Raw genomic sequence first — 19,594 nt, forward strand, 5'->3', positions numbered from 1 at the left:
TTTCTTATTCTACCCCAAGTGAGTAAAAATCGTTTTTTTTTTTTTTTTCGTATATTGCGTCGGTGACAAACAAACATACGGCCCTGATAGTAAAGGGTGTTCCAGGGGTGTTACATGCACGTTGCCGGAAAATGGAAATCATCCAAGTTGTCGTGGCTTCCAACCTCCGTGGCGACCTGACGTAGACTAACTGACTGACTGGCTGACTGATATACATATTTGGAACTACGGACATTTAAATTCAAAATTAGACATGACAACGACACGACAAAATAAGATCAGTTCAGGACGGACAACCACCAAGACCAGACAGACTGTTCACAAGTCAAGTCGCGAGCGGCGGCTAGTTAATAACCAAAGCGCCATCTTAGGTGCCCCGTGTCGTATTGCCAACGTAATCGGCAGGTGATAAGCGCGCATTGTTTTATAATAAGTTTCAATTTGCGACGTCCGAACGTGACCAATTGCTTTTCGAAAATGGAATATGTTAATTGTTCAGTAAAATTAGAAATTGGAAAGTTTTTGGGAATGTAAAGTGTGCACCTGAAATAGATATAAATATAGACAATTAGTGTAAGGCCTGAGTGGACGCTCGGAGCGGAGCGTTCGGCGGGGCGTGCAGCGTGGCGTCGGGCTCACAAGTGATTTGAGCAGCGTGCACTAAGGCCGCTCTTATACGTTTGCATTTGTTTGACATGCACGCCGCACGCCCCGCCCCGCTGCACGCTCAACATGAGCGTCCACTCAGGCCTTACACTTAACATTAGACACACACCTGTTTCTATCTTTATGCTAATGAATGAATGAAATCTTTTATTTCAGCAACTAGTGGCCCATACATAAATACCTTAAAACTAGCATACATAACTAGTGGCTCTGTGAGCTGTAGACCTCGCGAGCATAGCTAATTGGGACCGTGCACGATGACAGCGCTACATAGCGGTTTGATCAATCAACAATACAAAGATTTTAATTTATTAAAAAAAAATACGAAGTTTAAGTGAAAACAAAAAATACAAAAAGTTATGTCTTACTGGGGATCGAACCCAGACTTTTCGTGTGCAAACAAAAAAAGCGATTGTTTACAAAATGCGCCATGACAGTTCTTAGCTAAGCTGACGAAATTCGGCTACTCATTCTCGAGTAAAAACTAAATATCTAAATACCGCCTAAACCAGCAAGACAATTTTTCTGCATTTTTTGCCATTTACTATGTAAATATGTCTCAAAAAGAAAATACTCTTATGATATCGATACGACTATTTGTTTAAGCGCGAGGTATCACAACTCCTCCATTTTTGAAAATTTCCAAAAACGGGATCGACAAAAAAAAATTATTTACTCATAGGATCTGGTCACAAAATTTCACAAGAATCAGTTGAGAATTGTTACCTGTAGAGGAGAACATCCGGACATACAAAAGCAAAATGCCCGAGTCAAAACGTAGACCTTCGCTACGCTTCAGTCAATTATATTACATATTATAAAAAAATAAAAACTAAACACTAAAAATTATGATTGCGATGCATTACGCAACCCCGCAGTGTCGGAGCCGGCCGCGGAACCGCCGAAACTTGACACCCTTCGGCCAAAACTCCTCCTTGGTGAAGGTCGCTAGATGTTCAGTTGGAGCGCTCACCACAAACGAATTAAAATTCGCATTGTGTCGAGATTCCAACTTCGCGACCCTCAAGATGAATCCGGTCTTTGCTTTCACATACTTACTTATGCTTTGTGTTGCTTGGTTATGCTTTTTGGTTCATGTGATCCATTGACAAGATTTGCTTGACCAAGTATATTTGCCATACGAATAAATAAATCAAGCACATCGAGTTTTTACCAGCTTTCGCTCGTACTGCTCGTAATTACTAATTAATTAAAATAAAAAAAGTTCAATGATCGATTTAATGATTGGTATTAAGTATCTTTAAATTAATTACTCGTCGTTAAGTTTTATAAACTTTTTTGTTTCAGGGCGGATCAACTATTTTTTGTTGTTTTCTGTCCCGTCAGTCGGACGACAAAGAATTCTACTAATATGCTAAGTAAGATGACCAAATAAATATAAATAAATGTTAATTGTTACTAACCATTATGGGCCATTGTTGTCTTTTAAATAAATAAATTGAATTGAATTGAAATTGAATAAATAAATATTATAAGGACATTCTTACACAAATTGACTAAGTCCCACAGTGAGCTCAAGAAGGCTTGTGTTGTGGGTTGTGAATACTCAGACTACGATATATAATTATAATAGGTATGTAAATAAGTACTTAAATACGTATGTATCTGTCATTTTATCTATTTGTAAGAAAGTTTTATGAATAAGGGTGATACCACTCTTATTCATAAAATTTTACGGGCCTGATTTAGTTAAATTATGTTATATCCCTTTCTTACAAATAGATAAAATGACAGATAAGAACAAACGATTATTAGCAAATTAACGTAAGTGTTGCCAAAGTAATGAAAAGCTTCAGGTTTAGTAGACAATAGTGATTTTTCAAAAGAATTCCGTTTTCGAACTTATCCCAATAAGGTGCATTGGGGTAAGTTCGAAAACGGAATTTTTGGAAATGAAAACGGATAGTTCGAATCGGCATTTTCCCGCAATTTTGAAACGATTCCCGATATTAAGACAACCGCTACTTACAAGTGAACATACCCCATTGTTACTAATTAATAGGGAAACCTGAGTCAACCAGAATCCAAAGTGCGTCAACCCAAGAAAAGATACGTCCATTACAATAATGGCATCCGTGAGAACGTACGACAAAACAAATTCAATGTAAAGACCGAGACCTTCTATTACTCGAAGAAAATGACATACTCCAAGCATTTAAAACCGTTATCTCACTAAACCAAACCAATTTCAAACTTATTTTAAGTAAATAAAAGCTAATCCGACCGCAGAGATACTTTGGTGGTTGGAAATGTCAAACCTTAACCTCAAAATTGTGACGCCGTGTTAGATATCTTCGGAACGCTTCGGCTAGTTCCGTTAGTACTCGTTGTCCAGTTTAACAAGAGCTGCGGCTATCCTTTATTGATATCAATGACCTTAGCGGATGAGGGTCAAGTTGAATTGGTTAATCCATCTCCTATTCCATTCTAAAAGGTCTTATGTAACACTAGTTTAGTAGGTGGTTATGTCGTGTTGGTTTTGAGCGTGATATCTGGATACACCTTGCGTGTTCGCTACCGAAACTCGTTTGACTAGTGCGAATTTGAATTGATAATTTTAGAATTTTCTAGTATTAAAGTGACGTTGAATTTTAAATACAAACGGATATATATTAACTACCTAAGCATTAATTACTTAAAGTTTGCATTATGTATAGGTATCTTGATCGCTCCTATGAGCATATCCAATGAACAACTGCAACAATAGGTAGTAACTACCTACCCTTCTTTGTCTACGTTTGGCCTTCTACATTATTTTGCATCTTAGGTCTGTGGACATTATTGACAACAGAAATGAATTTTTCATTGGTTTTATATGAAACCGTTCCAAAAAATAAAATATTAATTGTCCTCTCTGAATCATCACGTTTTAAGTAGTACTTATTATTAGGTATGCGTGTGCGATGTAATTTTCCGAATAAAATGTTTTATTTCTAAAAGTGTTACCTATGTAGACTCTGTTCGGAAAGAGAAGAGTCGTGGAATGTATGGGGCCCAATACATTCCACAACTCTTCTCTTTCCAAACAGACTCTAAGTACCTATATAAGTTGACGCCCCCCCTGCAAAAGTGACAGTATACACAAATGCCCCACTTTATGTTACCGTACCCACAAATTTGACTCAATAAGCTATCATGGTTGATTTATTATAGTTATTTGTTTTACAAAGTTGTTGTTTACACTCTCGTGTTAATATTGATACCCGAGCACGCGAAAGATTCCAAAATTGAACCACACACATTGAAACACAAAATTTTTCACCACACCAATCCGAAGAAAATATTAACTGTAAAATATCAAACAAAATCAAACCAAATCAAATCCAAATGAATGTTTTTAAATATTTATCATTCAAAATCATAATTTAAAAGTCAATTCTACCAGCAAACATATCAAAACAACTCAAAATTTGCATTTGATTACTTTGCCTCACATGTGAATAAAATGCTACTTTGCTATCCGTTTTCGAACAATCAAGAGAGCCCTTACCTGTTGGTGTGGTGAAAATACTTTTTGTTTAGTAGGTAAGTATATTTGTTTAAGTTTATTACTCAATAGGTACAATAAAACTAATAATTTTCGGGCAAAATGGCCGGTGCAACCAGACGAGTCATACATTATAATATAATTCCGTTTTCCTTCCTGTTCGTCAGTCGAAAATATTTTGGATGTTGTTATTGTTCGAAACATTACCGGTTCATTTACATGACAAACAGAATATAATTGTAATACACTTTACAATACTACGCATAACAGCTGTAAATACCTAACAGCGGTGTTGTGTTGTGAATAACGCTTATTTTTAGGCTTAAAGACTCGACCCCTCAAGACTTGTAAGTCTTGAAGACTCGACTACATTTGAGAATTGTATTTATTTATTTTACGCGTATGGATGTATGAAATCGTCTTTGCCGCCTTTGAGACGTTTAAGCTTCGAGAGTCTTAAGAGAGTCTTTAAGCTTCGAAATGAGCGTTATTCACAACACTACCTACCAGTCGACGAAAAACAGTTACTTAATATTAATTTGAAATCAGGAAAGAGTATGAGATACTTTTTTTAGAATTATTTTTTGTCGTCCCTCAAAAAAAGTCCTTAAAAATCCTGATTTGCTCAGCACAATGCTGTTTTGCTGTGCATTTTGTTTTTAGGTTAGGTTTGGTTAGTAGGTATTTTTTTGCTAATAGTTTAAATTATCCCCTTTTTTATAGAAATTAAGGGTCAATGGGGGGGTTTTACCTACCTGAATACTACCTATGGGGTAAATAGATAACAATTGTGGTATGGAAGGACCGAACAAATGAATCTGACTCGTTACTTGGATGATTTTATATATTTTAAAATGCAAAATAGCTTTTTTATAACATCGAATTATTCTTTATTGTGTTTTTATTCACAAACTTAATAATAGCCAGGCACTAGTAGGTACAAACAGCAATACTCCCAACTGTACTTACATCGGTAGACCTTATTACAAAAGGCATAGATGATGTACAGTACGGTTACCAGTGTGGGCGATGGTACCCCTCAAATATCTCCAAGTCATTAAAATTATTATAAAACCCATAAAACGAAAACTAGTTTCTAGTCCGCTTATAAAAATTCTAGTTTCTCATTCATTTACCCGTAACAAGCCAAAATCATCTCTAAGTCACGCGCATAAAGTTCAAATTCAAATACACGGCTAACAATTTTCTCATTCGTTCTTCGAAATTCAAAAATGACCAGTCAGACCTAATGACCGTTAACTAAGAAACTGGTTCTAAGTCGGCGGGCGTACACAAAAAACGGCCGCCATCTTGAACGTGATGACTTGGGAAAATAATTTCATAGCTTGAGGCCATTTTGGTCTATATTTATTATAGTTTTAGATGGATAAAGGAAATTAAAGTACTACCTATTTTGATTATTTTAAACGGTAAAGTGCATTGGGGTAACTTCGAAAACTGGTTAATTTAGAAAATGACAAATAGTTTATCAACACTAACGCTACTGCAACGCACCCCGCTTTCGAAGTCACCATTGGGTCACCTACCTAAGTATATTGTATTCCGAAGTAAATTTATATGAATTTCAAGCATAGGTACCATTTCAGAATTCCATGTATTTCAAGCTGAGTACGTTATAACAAAGGCAAAGCTAAATGAATTTTAAATTTAAAAGTCATGTTTAAGCAGACATAACTAGTAGACCAGTGAGTTCCGTGACAAACCCCAATACGGGGTTAGAAAAAGCCGGGCGCCCCAAATCGCTGCCCGGTAATGATGAGAATGTCCTAGCATGGCCTAGGTACAGCTTATTCATTTATTTAGGGGTTGTGCACAAATCACGCGAGGTGTTTTCGGTTACTTTTTGACCCTAAACACTGCAGGCGACAGTTAAAAAAAAATCATAACTTCAAAATATATTTATTTCAGGAAATACAGAAGTTTCAATAAAAGCTAGTGATGTACCGAGTATTGATTTGGCCGATTAGCCGACTAATCGGCGCTCGGATGGCCGATTAATCGGCCGACTAGTCGGCTAGTCGGCCAGATTATTAGTTTCGTCTAATTGTAAGTTCGGTTCAGATGCACTTAAAAACCATCGTTTTACCCCTTTCGTCGCGCTATTCATCATATTATAGTAACGCTAAAAATTAAAAAATAATCCTATATCTCATACGACAACAGGACAATCGGACATAAGAAAGCGACCACACGGTCAATAATTGATCGGGATCACTGTACTGCTTTTATTAAAAGCAGTACAGTGATCCCCACCTAACCACAGCCTGTATCGTGGAAATTTTAGAGAAATACCGAATAATGAGTTAATAGTTCATTCCATAGTTTAGCTGTGCGAGGCAGGAAGTGCGATCAAAACAAGGTTTAAACCAATGCAAATTTCCAAATCACAATCGGCCTCTTTTACACTCTTAGCAAAGACTAACTCCGTACCTATAAGAAGAATAAAGTGTAAGGAAAAAACGTGCCTCGGAAATCAAGAACAACCTTTGGCCTATGCTCGGCTAGATGGCGTTGACGACACCGTTTGATATTTAATCATTTTTAACACATATATATGTATCAGTGAAAGAACATGGGTCAAAGTGATATTAAAATAATAAAATCATTTATTTATCCATATTTTTTTATAGTTTTATACATTTTCATTATTAGTTTTAATCGTGTGTCGATAGATGGCAGTAAATTTACTGTGACTACAAAAATTAATATCACAGTAACCTCTCCTCTATTACACTATCTTTTCTCTTTGCTCTTAGTAAACTCATTTTAGCGCCCGTGTTAAATGGAAATCTGACCTTCCGCCATTTTCCTGTCAACTGTCATTGTCTATCACTATCGATATTATTGCAAAAATACCAATACAAAAATAGCTCAGTGACGTAGCGGTTTTAGTTAATTAACTCTTAAGGTTATAACGATTTCTTGTCACGAAGGCTTCTTTTGTTTTACTGAAGATATTCCAATTTTTATTTGTTACTACGGTTAACATTGAGGACTTGGTAACCTACAAGGGAAAACATTGAAAACCGGCCAAGTGCGAGTCGGTTCCCGCACGAAGAGTTTGTTGTATGGGAGCCCCACTTTTGTGTCCATTATCAGAACAGCTCGACGGTAGGTACCATAATATTGCATTGTCACCCAACTTACATTATGTAGGTACACATAGGTATGTGAAGTTTCAGGTCAATAGGGAATATTACGCGAAACTCTGCGTAGAGGGCGCCACTCCCACAATAAGTAACAATCTAAGGGTCCACCGCAAACGAGAGAGTCGAAATTTTGTTATCTATCCTCTCTATCACTTTTGCATACCTAGTCGAGTTTCGATTTCGCGTTTCCCGGTAAGCCCTTTGTAAACAAACCGCCTCGATGTATCAATGTCGTATTTGATTGTCTGTGAAAACTTGTCAAAAAACAGTTTAAGGTACTAACAGGATGTACCTATAAGTTACTGTATGGTTTACTAAAGGTGCTGGTGGTGCACTCTGGCGGCAAAACATTGCAGTCATACTCCCTATTGAATAGTGGGAAGTAGGTCTAATTTAACTTGCAAGATTTGACCCGAACAAACAAGTGCAAGTTATAACAAAACGACCATGCTAGTGCTCAAAATATCGACCCAGGACAAAAATGTCCAAACGGGTTTTTAATATTTGAAGCCGCGCTATTCGACCGGCAATCGATACTAACTAGCTGTGCTGTCGTGTTGTCATGCACCTGACTGACAGGGAAACTCCCCTACTATGCACACGTACAAGTTTTTGGCCACTTAGGGATTGTTATCTGGGGATAAGTTACCTATATTTTTTGGCATTCGGATTTTTTTTAGTTTATCCGATATACATATTTAGTGAACGATATACACACTTTATAAAACAAAGTTCCCCAACGCGTCTGTCTGTGTGTATGTATATTCGCGATAAACACAATAACTACTGAACGGATTTTAGGCGTTTTTCACCTATCAATAGACTTAAAGGATTCTTGAGGAAGGTTTAGGTGTATAATTTGTTAAGGTTTTGGGTAACCCGTGCGAAGCCGGGGCGGGTATAACATAATTATTACATAATAGGGCAGAGTGGCGCTCTCTTGTATCAGAGGCCAAGATCCTCTTTGGGTCACCGAGCCAGTGATGTATGTATGTGTGTGTGTGTATTACATACATACACAATTAGATTAAGTAGGCCTCTACGGCTGACTGTACCTAAGTCTAATTAATTCATCAGAATTCATACGAATAAACAGGTTTTCTCATTGTTTTCACTACTGCATATTGATTTTGTTCTGCCATTCATATACGACAGTCACACACATCCATACAAACGTAACATACTTACAGTTATATACATAACACTGTTTTTCGTAAACTTACTGGTCCTGTACCTATGGGTACCTTGACACTGACGTATTCGCTAGCGTGTGCGTAATTTATATACTTTCTATAGGCGCCATTCATTTAGGTATTACGTAAGAATCTACCTTGTGTATAATTTTATATAAAAAATTGGAACGTTTATTTGTACAAACAAGGCTATTGTAGTCCGTCTAAGTTAACTTAGCGCCGAGTTTGATAACATGTGGAATTATTATTTTAAATGTCATGTCAATGACAATTACATAAAAAATAAAAAAATCGCATCTTTTTGATCTTACCTAAGAACAACGAAAAACCCCTCCTACACCCTTGTCCGGTATCATCTTGGGTCGTCCCATTCGTTTTCCGTCAAGTTCTTAAATTAGTCCTATTCTGCTTTCGTCACCCATTCTACATTCGTCACAATCGTCGGTGGCTTTCAATGTAGAATGAGTGACGAAAGCAGAATAGGACTAGTTTAAGAACTTGACGAAAAACGAATGGGACGACCCAAGATGATACCCCTTGTCCTTAAGAAAAAGTAAGACATGTTCGACCCCCCTTTCCCACTAAATCGTCTGACGTAGTAATAAATTAGGGCACGTTTAGACGGCGCGCGAGGATCGTATACGATTTTAGTTACATTGCGGACCATTGTGGTGACATTAATACAACTGACCGATCAGATGACGCAATGCAATGAAACTCGCATGCGAGTTCTCGCACCGTCTAAATGAGCCCTTAATGGCGCCATGCATCTCGCTCGTACTCGCATATTAGTGCAAGCGAGTAAGTTACGCATACGTTAGCAAATGTCAGTTTGACACTGCTGGAGGCGTGGTAAGGCTAATATCAGTAGATCAAATAAGTATCGACATGTTGATTTAAAGTATTTAAACTTTCACGATTTTTACACATTATTAAACAATACCAAGTGCGGGTAGTTCGAAAAACTCGCGCGGTTAGAAGATGCTGATGTCAACTTAAGCCATGCAGTCTTCTCCGAGACCACGGGGACGACGCCGTTCTCGAAACGTCGGAGGTAAATCTTAAAACCTAAATACGCGATTAAGTCCCGTTGTACAATTTAATAATATCGACATGTTATCAATATAGATAATAATCTAAGTCATAATAACAAATTTGACTCATCCGTCAAGTACGTAAGTAACATTAATCAAGACCGCGCTGTGCACTTTTTGTGATGGGGAAAAAATGTTAAACTCGTAACAGGTGTCATGTGACCGTAAGACGTAAGACGGACACGTGACCCGATCGAAAAACTGTTACTTCAATGTCATTGAGTTTTTCTTTATTGATTTAAATGCCATCTAGTGAGTTTCCCTCTAACTGGTATTAATATAACTCGAGTACTAACAGTGATGTGCTTAGGGGTTTCAAGTAATGCGACGAAATAACGCTAGATGGCGTTAACCACAATTATACATAGTACATAGTGCTGCAGACATTTTGCAATAGTGATTGAATTTTCACTTCTGCCGGCACTCCCTGAGTGCAACCCGTTGTTTTTTTTAATAATATTCTTTTCGGACACGTCCGGGGAAAAAATGCGATCTACGCCAAATGTCCGGGATTTTTAAGTAGGTATATGTCCGTGTTCGGCGAATTTAGAGGTGGCAGCCCTTTAAACCTGTCTTTGTTTTTGGGTGTGTCCCTGTCCATATCAGGGATGTTGCGAATATCCGCATCCGCATCCGCAACCGCGGAACTTCCGCATTATTTTCAACATCCGCATCCGCATAAAATCGATGCGGAGCTTATGCGGATGCGGATGTCGAAAAAGTCGGTACAGGAACGTCTTAGCGGCGGCGTAAGTGCTAGGTAATTTCGTCATTACCTATAACGAAATCGTCTAGATCCAGAAAAGTCGGCCAAGTTACTGTTTATTAAATATAACGCACCTATATTCTTGCTCAAATACTAAACGTTTCTTTTTTTTAATAAAAATATACTAAAAATGTAATATTTGACGTTTTCTAAGTACCTAATCTTGACATCCGCATCCGCATCCGCGGATGTGAGCCTTAAAATATCCGCATCCGCGTCCGCGGATGTCAAAAAATCTGCATCCGCAACATCCCTGTCCATATTATCGTTCAATTCATTCGTATGCCTACAAAAAAAGAAGTGGAAAGAATTCGTTCCGTTTTATATTACAAGCATTTGTTTATTTAAAGTTGTCCTCCTATATAAAATGTCTCGTTATAGGGCGTTTTTTTTTTGTTGTCCCCTACACTTTTTTCTCAAATTTGGGATTTTTTATGTTATTTCTACTCAGAATCACGAGCTCTTTCTATCCTAATAGGAGAAAAAAAGTGTCCTAAGGTTTTTATTTCCATTACGTCACCATTTTTCATAGACTTTGTATGGCGATCGCGGAATGGAAAGATCGAAAAATGTATGGAAATTTTGGGACACTTTTTTTCTCCTATTAGGATAGCAAGAGCTCGTGATTCTGAGTAGAAATAACATCAAAAATCCCAAATTTGAAAAAAAAGTGTAGGGGAAAAAAAAAAAAACGCCCTATTAATACCTAAAAGCACACCTCTACTGCATCTATTACTATACAAGTATTTATCTAAGTATAGGTAAATAAAGTGTAGTTAAGTTATATACTTAAGTATAATTGGTTTAATGCGTGATTAGGTAACGTTAATGAATACTAATGGAACTGGTTTATAAATTAATAAATACTACTTATAATATATTACATAGGTATTGGTAGAAGTAGCTACATATAGGGGTCCAGCCAAGATGACAATCATACATCGACAAACGCCAAATTAAAAGAAAAAACCGGTCAAGTGCGAGTCGGGCTCGCGTTCCAAGGGTTCCGTACATTACCCAATTTTTAATACTTAATGTATTTTTTTATGTGGAACGTGGATGAAATGTCTTTAAAAACCCGGGGTCGGATGAAAAACTAAGTAATTAAGTCCGACTCACGCTTGACTGCACATTTCTAACAGGTCTTCCTGTCATCTATAGGTAAAGAACTAAATTGTGTATTTTTTCAAAATTTCGAAGATAAAGGGCAGACAGACAGACAGACAGACGCACGAGTGATCCTATAAGGGTTCCTTTTTTCCTTTTTAGGTACGGAACCCAAAAAATGTCTCAGAATGACAGGTGCTACGAAAAATCACGTGACTATTTCCATACATTATTAAAGTTTCTATTGAAGTTTTCTATGAATTGACATCTTGGCTAGGCACTTATATTCTTACTTCTATCGACGCCTATTAAATGGTAGGTACTATTAATTCAGTTATATAGGTACTTGCCCACTAGGTATATAAATAACTACATCATATACCTAAACAGTGCATTTGAACCGAAATACTAAATTAATTTGAGCATAATACCTATTAAAAGTAAACTCAAGTTACTACAGCGAATCGAAGCGATCGTACAATCAACACGAGTTAGTACTTATATCTAGTACCTAGCCTAGGTTCTAGGTTATTTCTCACAGCACTATCAACGAAGGCCATTGGTCCAAGTGGCACGGGCGCTTACAAAACCACCGATGTGCCTTCAAAATTACGTTCAAACTAAATAAACCCAAGTTCATTAACACATAAAAAAACACGCACTATTTTCAACCCTACGCACACATACTTACACACAAATAAAGCTCAAAATCACGTGAACCTTGATAAAAGTGAAGTTAGTTACGCACATGAGTGATATTGCACTCGCAAGACGGGAATGTAACCACGTGCAGCTACATTCACATCGGTGTGCAATCAAGTTCATAGATTAAGATTGGCGTTGTTTTACTTTGCGAATTTTTATAAAGTTTAATGCCACTTACCTGTGTCGTTCAGCACCACTGTCCATAAAGATAGTTCACATATAACCTAGTTTTGCACTATGACATCACGTGGGTCCGTAAGGCACTAGTATCTAGTATAAATCACAATATTGAGCAGTTTGGTTACACTTTTTGAATTTCGAACATCTGTATATAAATTCGGGCTTCGTTCGTGTTCGTGTCGCGTTCGGGGCGACGCTCGCGCGCAACTGAATTGTCGTAGGTTAGGTTAAAAAAACACTACCCCGTTTCCCCAACGGTGTTACAGTACGTTCGTCTCATGGTACGATTTGACAGCTCGAAATAGGCCGCGTTGACTCGGTGCCGCGCGTAAACACAACGAAATTACTGAATGCTTTCCATCGTTGAATTGACACGAGTGAAGTATGGTTGTCTCGCTCGCACGTCGCGTGGAAATCGTAAATACGTTTTTCTATTTCTAATTTGGGGTTTTCGACCGACGGGTGCGCGCGTGGATGGTCGACACTGCACTGAGTGCACGCGGCTAGATGACATTCACATTGGCTTAAACTGGCGGATGCGTCAACAGCAACTTACTACATTTATAATTTATATTGTTTAATGTTTAATAATAATGTTTGTTTATATGAAAAACGCTTAGCTAAGGGAGACAATGGGTTTTAGACAATTCGCATTGTTGGATTAGATCATCGGGTCAATCGATTCAGCGGCTCCGATCGATATTTTAGCGATTACGACTCGTAGTGGAAATTTTGCTGTCAATAATCAACTTTAGAATCCGTCTAAGATAACAACTTTGCGGAATTGCCATTATAAACACCATATTTTTATAGAAATTTCACAATAAAGATGACATTGCCAAACTTTATCATTGCAAATGCCATGCAGAGTTAGATTGGTTTAACTCTACTAACAACTACTTCCTATAGCTATAGTACCTAACTATAATCACACTTTATCATATAATTGTTAGCAGCTAACCAAGTTAAACGTTTTCCACGATTCGAAATAACCCAGCGGTTTCAAGGAAAACAAAAGTTAATAAGGATACAAATTAATAAAAACAGACTATTAACTAACTTAAAATTAATAATATAAACTTAAAATATAAGTCTTATAAATAAAAAAACGTCAGATATCAAACATTAAAAATGGTGACAAAGATATCAAATCAACTTTTTTGTCAAAACTTGAATTAATTTTCATACATGAACGTGGTTTTGTTTTGTTATGACGTTGTTATGCAACGAACTGAATAGATAATTACTTACATATATGTAGGTACTTAAAAGATTTATTCATAATACACAAATCTACAATCAGTTTAATACGACGGTTATCTACAGAACCGTTTACAAAACAGTTCCAAACAGTTTCTAATAAAAGAAGACAAACTTATGCAACTGCGGAATTTCTTTCAGTTACACTGAAGATTTTCTTATGTCTAGCTAACATTTGTTTATATTTAAATCAAAGTCTAACAGCCATATTCGATGATACGTCAAATATTAGATATCTATTTAGACATCAAACAAGTGGCAAAAGTAACGTTTCTTCAAACAAAAACGTCACTTTTGACACTTGTTTCACACTGACATAGGTATCTTGGTGATGTCTAATAGATATCTAGTTCAAAATTCGAATCCGGCCCTAATTATCTCTGACCTAACATCAAAATAAATTGGCAAGTTTTACTCGTAGAATTTATTATATAATAAAGAGATATAGGTAAATTATTAATAACCACATCGCATTATTATAATAAAATGCTGTACTTATACACGCGGAAACACAAATAAGTACCGTTAAGGAATGTCGTTTAGAATCGATGCCATTCTTAATTCAAATAAATTCAAACGAAATGCGCATTACAAATCGGAAATGGATTGCTACGGTAACCGTTGGACAATACGTTATCCGTTCCATTTTCAAAATTCGTTTTAAATTCAGAGAGATAATGCTCAAATGGCCCATACACATTCTTTTCGAGCCTTTATCTAGTGAAAAATTGTTATATGCGGGAGTAAATTGAATTATCTTTCACATTTTTAACGATTATTGCAACATTTGCAAGTAAACGAAACTTAAAAGGCATGTAAGAAAAAGGCGGCAAATTTGAAAAATGTAGGCGCGAAGGGATATCGTTCATAGAAAATTTGAATTTCGCGCCTTTTTTACTGACAAGATCTGCTTGACCATCTATAATTTTGACCCTACTGCCGTTTCGGTCAAAAATACTGTCTAAAGTAAGTACTTAAGTATCAAAGTCCTAGCGATTAGCCTAGATTTTGAAACTACCCACACGATTTTTTTAGGGTTGTCACAAGGTCGACACCCAGCATTTCGACACACAACATTCACATTGTGATCATTGTGATCATAAAATTTATCGCCCCGTATACAATTTAAATGTCAATCGTTTCACGAACTTTTTGTATACTCATCTGTATATAAATTTACAATCATTGATAACATATATTATCGAGTAGGCACAAAGGCATATTCCCAGAAAAATAAAAACTGCCAAAATCATATATTTAGAGCTGAAACACAAAATTAGAAAACAATTTTCCTTTACACGTGTATTTTTTTAATTAACTAAATCTCAACCATTTTAATAGTTATGAAAATTGATTCGTTTTCCTGCTGAAATAGTACCTACATATTTAAAATTAAGTAGGTAAATGACTTCTTAGATTGAAAATATTTTTATATTTCTAATATAACCTAACATTGAAGCTATACTTGGTCAACCAGATCTTGACAGCAGAAAAAGGCGGCAAATTTGAAAAATTTAGGCGCGAAGGGATATCGTCCCATAGAAAATTTGAATTTCGCGAATTTCTTTTTTTACTGACAAGATTTGGTTGCCCAGCTATATATTCTAGTACAATACCTACTCTATGCATTAGGATTAGTTTCCACCCTAGTAATTTTGGTAATAGGGATGTTGCCTGTATTTAAAATAAATTGTTTCATAGAAAAATATTAGAAAAACGTAGACACCAGTTATTTTTGACACAATTTCTATTTAATGGGATAGAATTAAAAAAAAAGTGACTTGACCGTGACGTCACATGTTCAGTTTTCATACAAATTCCATAGTGGCTAATTGTTTTGACAGTAAAATAAACTAATTTGATTAGCAGGCAAGAAGGTACCCTAGCAACTACAACTATAGGGTATTTGACTGTATTTAAAATAAATTATTTTACACCATGCAAGAAATAAAGCACCAAAAGATTAATAGAAAAACGTAGACATCAGTTATTTTTAGACACAATTTGTATTTTAAAACCCGTATATAACTATAAAAAGTAGATAATTTGATTGTGACGTCACATGCTAGTGTTTTATATAAATTCCATAGTAGCATAATCGTTTGGACAGTTCGAAAAAAGAAACTGATTTGACTAGTAGTCAAATACCCATGGTCTAATAAAACATGGTCTTCTCTTCCCAGAGTGTCACTTGCCTACGTCACAATAACATTGCCACTTTATTTCAACATAACATGTTACATGGGTACATTATATCTATGGTTAATAAGTTAATTTATTTCTTTATAATTTAATAATTTTCATTTATATGTATTTTATCTTAAATTTTACAATAACACGTCATTTTTAATTATTCATTAGCAATATCTTCCGATTCACGAAAGAAATTTCAGACGTTCGGGTAATTCTGTTTACACTACTGGCAACACAGGATAGCGCTTTCACATTTGACAATCCGCCATTTTGTCCCTGACCGACCGTCCTTGTCGAACGCGTGTTAATTGTTATTCCCTTCTCGCTCAGTGTCAGCAGTCGCAGTGTTTTCCAAACTTTTCACGTCGTAAGCTTCGTAATTAATGTTTTGTTACGAAAATGGTTGGCTGCTCTATTCGGAACTGTAAGAGTAGGAGTGAAAAGTGCAGTATAGATTTGTTTTATTTTACTATGTTTCTACATGAATAACTTAAAATTAATGCCGTTAAAATAATTTTCACTGTTGGTTAAAATTCTCCCACATTTTAAAGTTTGAGAACCTGTAAACAGCATGATGACGTAGGCAAGTGCCAGTTAGGTCATTCGCGAATCTCGGAATAGAGTACCAGGCGGAGTATATTATTATACCATGTCAAATACCCTTTTCTGGAAGGAAACAGCCCTACTTAAATTTTGAATTCCGAACGAACATCGCATTCGAAATTCAAACTTCATTTTCATTGAACGAAAGTCCGCCGTTTTTCGGGCGCGCTCGGCCGCGCGGGGTCGGCGACCCCATTCGGGCTTCGACTTGGGGAAGGTCAGGTACGCGTGTGTGCACTTTTACTTTTCATTATTGTCTTTTTCGAAAAGCTGTGTGCGTGACAATTTGGATTTTGAGGTTGACTTCATTAGTACAATAATACAATTCTTTTGTTTTATTGCTTGACCTATATTCAAGTGTAACACAAGCAAAGTACTCGTGTCGATTTAAAAACTCCTTCGGCCATGTTTTAATTTATGGCCACCCGTTGCTAATTTCCTACTTGCACTTGTCAGCATCCTCGCGTTGTCCCGGCATTTCGCCACGGCTCATGAGAGCCTGGGGTCCGCTTTGCAACTAATCCCAGTAATTGGCATGGGCACTATATAGTTTTTACGAAAGCGACTGCCATCTGACCTTCCAACCTCGAGAGTAAACTAGGCCTGTATTGGGATTAGTCCGGTAACCGGTTTCCTCACGATGTTTTCCTTCACCGAAAAGCGACTGGTAAATATCAAATGATATTTCGTACATAAGTTCCGAAAAACTCATTGGTACGAGCCGGGGTGCGAACTCGAACCCGCGACCCCCGGATTGCAAGTCGCACGCTCTTACCGCTAGGCCACCAGCGCTTCACTTTTTGCACTTGTATCGTAATGTATTATTACGGCCCTTTAAACTTTCAACATAGGCACTGTAAAGTGCTAATTGGCACCAATGGCACCATATGTACGAGTACTCGAGTAGATACAGTCGCCATCAGATATATCGGAGCGGCTAAGGCGCTCACAAATATCTGAACACGCCTCTTTTGTCAGGGCGTTAGAGTGCGTGTTCAGATATTGTGAACACTTTGGCCGTTTTGATATATCTGATGGCGACTGTACCTACAGTAAAAATATTCAGCGTATTTTTATCTTATCTCAAGCTCATTCATGTTAAGGCAGTCTTCAAGGTCTCAATTCGACAATATTCTATCTCTAAATGACCACCGATAGACCTTATGTGTACGCAATAAGGTTGAAGTGAGGGCGACAACTTTGGCCTTTGACATTGGGAACGGAATACGGAACCAGGCCGGCTTTACCGCGAACACCGAAGTTCGCAAATCGCGAGCATCTTTCTTTTTTACTCCAATTAAGGCGTAATTAGAGTGACAGAGAAAGATGCGTGGAATTTCGGTGTTCGCGGTAGGCCTTCAGGCAATTAAGGTAATAAAATGTTGACTTCGCGAAGATTATGACGAAAATATTGCAAGGCAAAGTTACCTTTGCGGTTGAAAATTCGTCGGTAATTTTGGCTTAAAAATATAAATTATAAAATCATGTTGTAATAATAGTTATATTTATATGTTATGGACGTTATGGTTGATGGTAGGACTTATATTATATTATAAATATATATATATGATATTATACATAACTAGCGACCCGCCTGGGCTTCGCACGGGTTAAAAAATTATACATAAACCTTCCTCTTGAATCACTCTATCTATTAAAAAAAACCGCATCAAAATCAGTCGCACAGTTTTAAAGGTCTAAACATACAGACAGACAGCGGGAAGCGACTTTGTTTAATCCTATGTACCTAGTAATTAAGAAGGCAAACGTTTGACGCCATCGCCAATGTCTGTGAGTCTGTCTGTGGCATCGTAGCTCTCAAACGGACGGACCGATTTTGATGATTTTTTTTTTACGTAAATCGAGTTTCCTTGCGGTGGTTTCTATTAGTTATGTTTTAATAAAATCGATTCAGCAGTTTGAAGAGTATCAGCTCTTTTCCAAAATGGGCAAGGTATACTTGGTCAACCAGATCTTGACAGTAGAAAAAGGCGGCAAATTTGAAAAATGTAGGCGCGAAGGGATATCGTCCCATAGAAAATTTGAATTTCGCGTCTTTTTTTACTGACAAGATTTGGTTGACCAGCTATATTTTGTATACATAGGATAGGAGGATGTTTTGGCATAAGCGTAGAGTTTTTTTTATGTTTTATTACATACATGAGTAGTTAAATTATCATATGCTGATATCATCCCCTTTTGCACAAAATTAACTAAACCGTCGATTTATACTTCAAATTAACAATTATCACTAGAATCACTACATAGTATAAAACAAAGTCGCTTCCCGCTGTCTGTCTGTATGCTTAGATCTTTAAAATTACGCAACGGATTTTGATGCGTTTTTTTAATAGATATAAGATATAGAGTGATTCAAGAGGAAGGTTTATGTATAATTTGTTAACCCGTGCGAAGCCGGGGCGAGTCGCTATAGGTAATAATACACGTTAGTTCGTATTTATTAACCAACTGCATTAATAACTTTGTAAAGATTATTCAGCCGAATTTTGATAAGCTTATCATTCTAATGTCACTGACCGGCGTTGACTAAGGTCATGGTATCTCCCGTCTCTCTTGCACCAGTAACGACGCGTATTCGCGTCCCGTTCTGTTGACTCAGGTGAAATGCGACTGTTGTTTTGGCTTGTGTGTGAATACTTTTGCACACTAGTGTGTGTACCTATATGGTTGTGTGTGTGTAATTGTCACGTGAATTTAAATTACAAAGGAAGAAAGACCTTAATGTATAATTTATTGTATTTTTTCGTGTGAAGTGCGAATCGGACTCGCCCACCGAGGGTTCCGTACCTACAAATTTATCTTCTTTCTTATTTTATTTATATATTTTTTATTTTTTACAAATTTGTAGGTTTCAGATTTTTCCCTGTATTTGTAGTGTAAGACGATATTACTTGCCAAATTTCATAGTTCTAGGTCAACGGGAAGTACCCTATAAATTTTAATTCCCTTGAGAGTGTCGAAATATACGTACATATTATGGTGCTACTTTCCCGAACTAGTGTGGGAAATAGCACTTTCCGTGCGTATATCGAAAGTTTAAAGTGCCATATGTATTTTAAAACGCTGTACGATACACGTGCGAATAGGCAATTCGCAACTCGTGTCGATTTAAAACACTCCCTTCGGTC

At 36.8% G+C, this 19,594-nt stretch overlaps 2 protein-coding genes across 2 annotated transcripts in view; one reads left to right on the forward strand and one right to left on the reverse strand.

Annotated features, from left to right (window-relative positions):
• LOC134657443 (mushroom body large-type Kenyon cell-specific protein 1) overlaps positions 1-12,891 on the reverse strand; it is a 256,270-nt gene extending 243,379 nt beyond the window's left edge. Inside the window, exon 1 of the mRNA XM_063512998.1 lies at positions 12,388-12,891. The gene's annotated coding sequence lies outside the window, so the exon portion shown is untranslated. The remainder of the gene's footprint in view (positions 1-12,387) is intronic.
• LOC134657491 (homeobox protein Hmx-like) overlaps positions 1-19,594 on the forward strand; it is a 279,414-nt gene that overhangs the window by 17,199 nt on the left and 242,621 nt on the right. The window lies entirely within an intron of this gene.

The sequence above is a fragment of the Cydia amplana genome, chromosome 20 (assembly GCF_948474715.1).
Source record: "Cydia amplana chromosome 20, ilCydAmpl1.1, whole genome shotgun sequence".
Classification (NCBI taxonomy): domain Eukaryota; kingdom Metazoa; phylum Arthropoda; class Insecta; order Lepidoptera; family Tortricidae; genus Cydia; species Cydia amplana.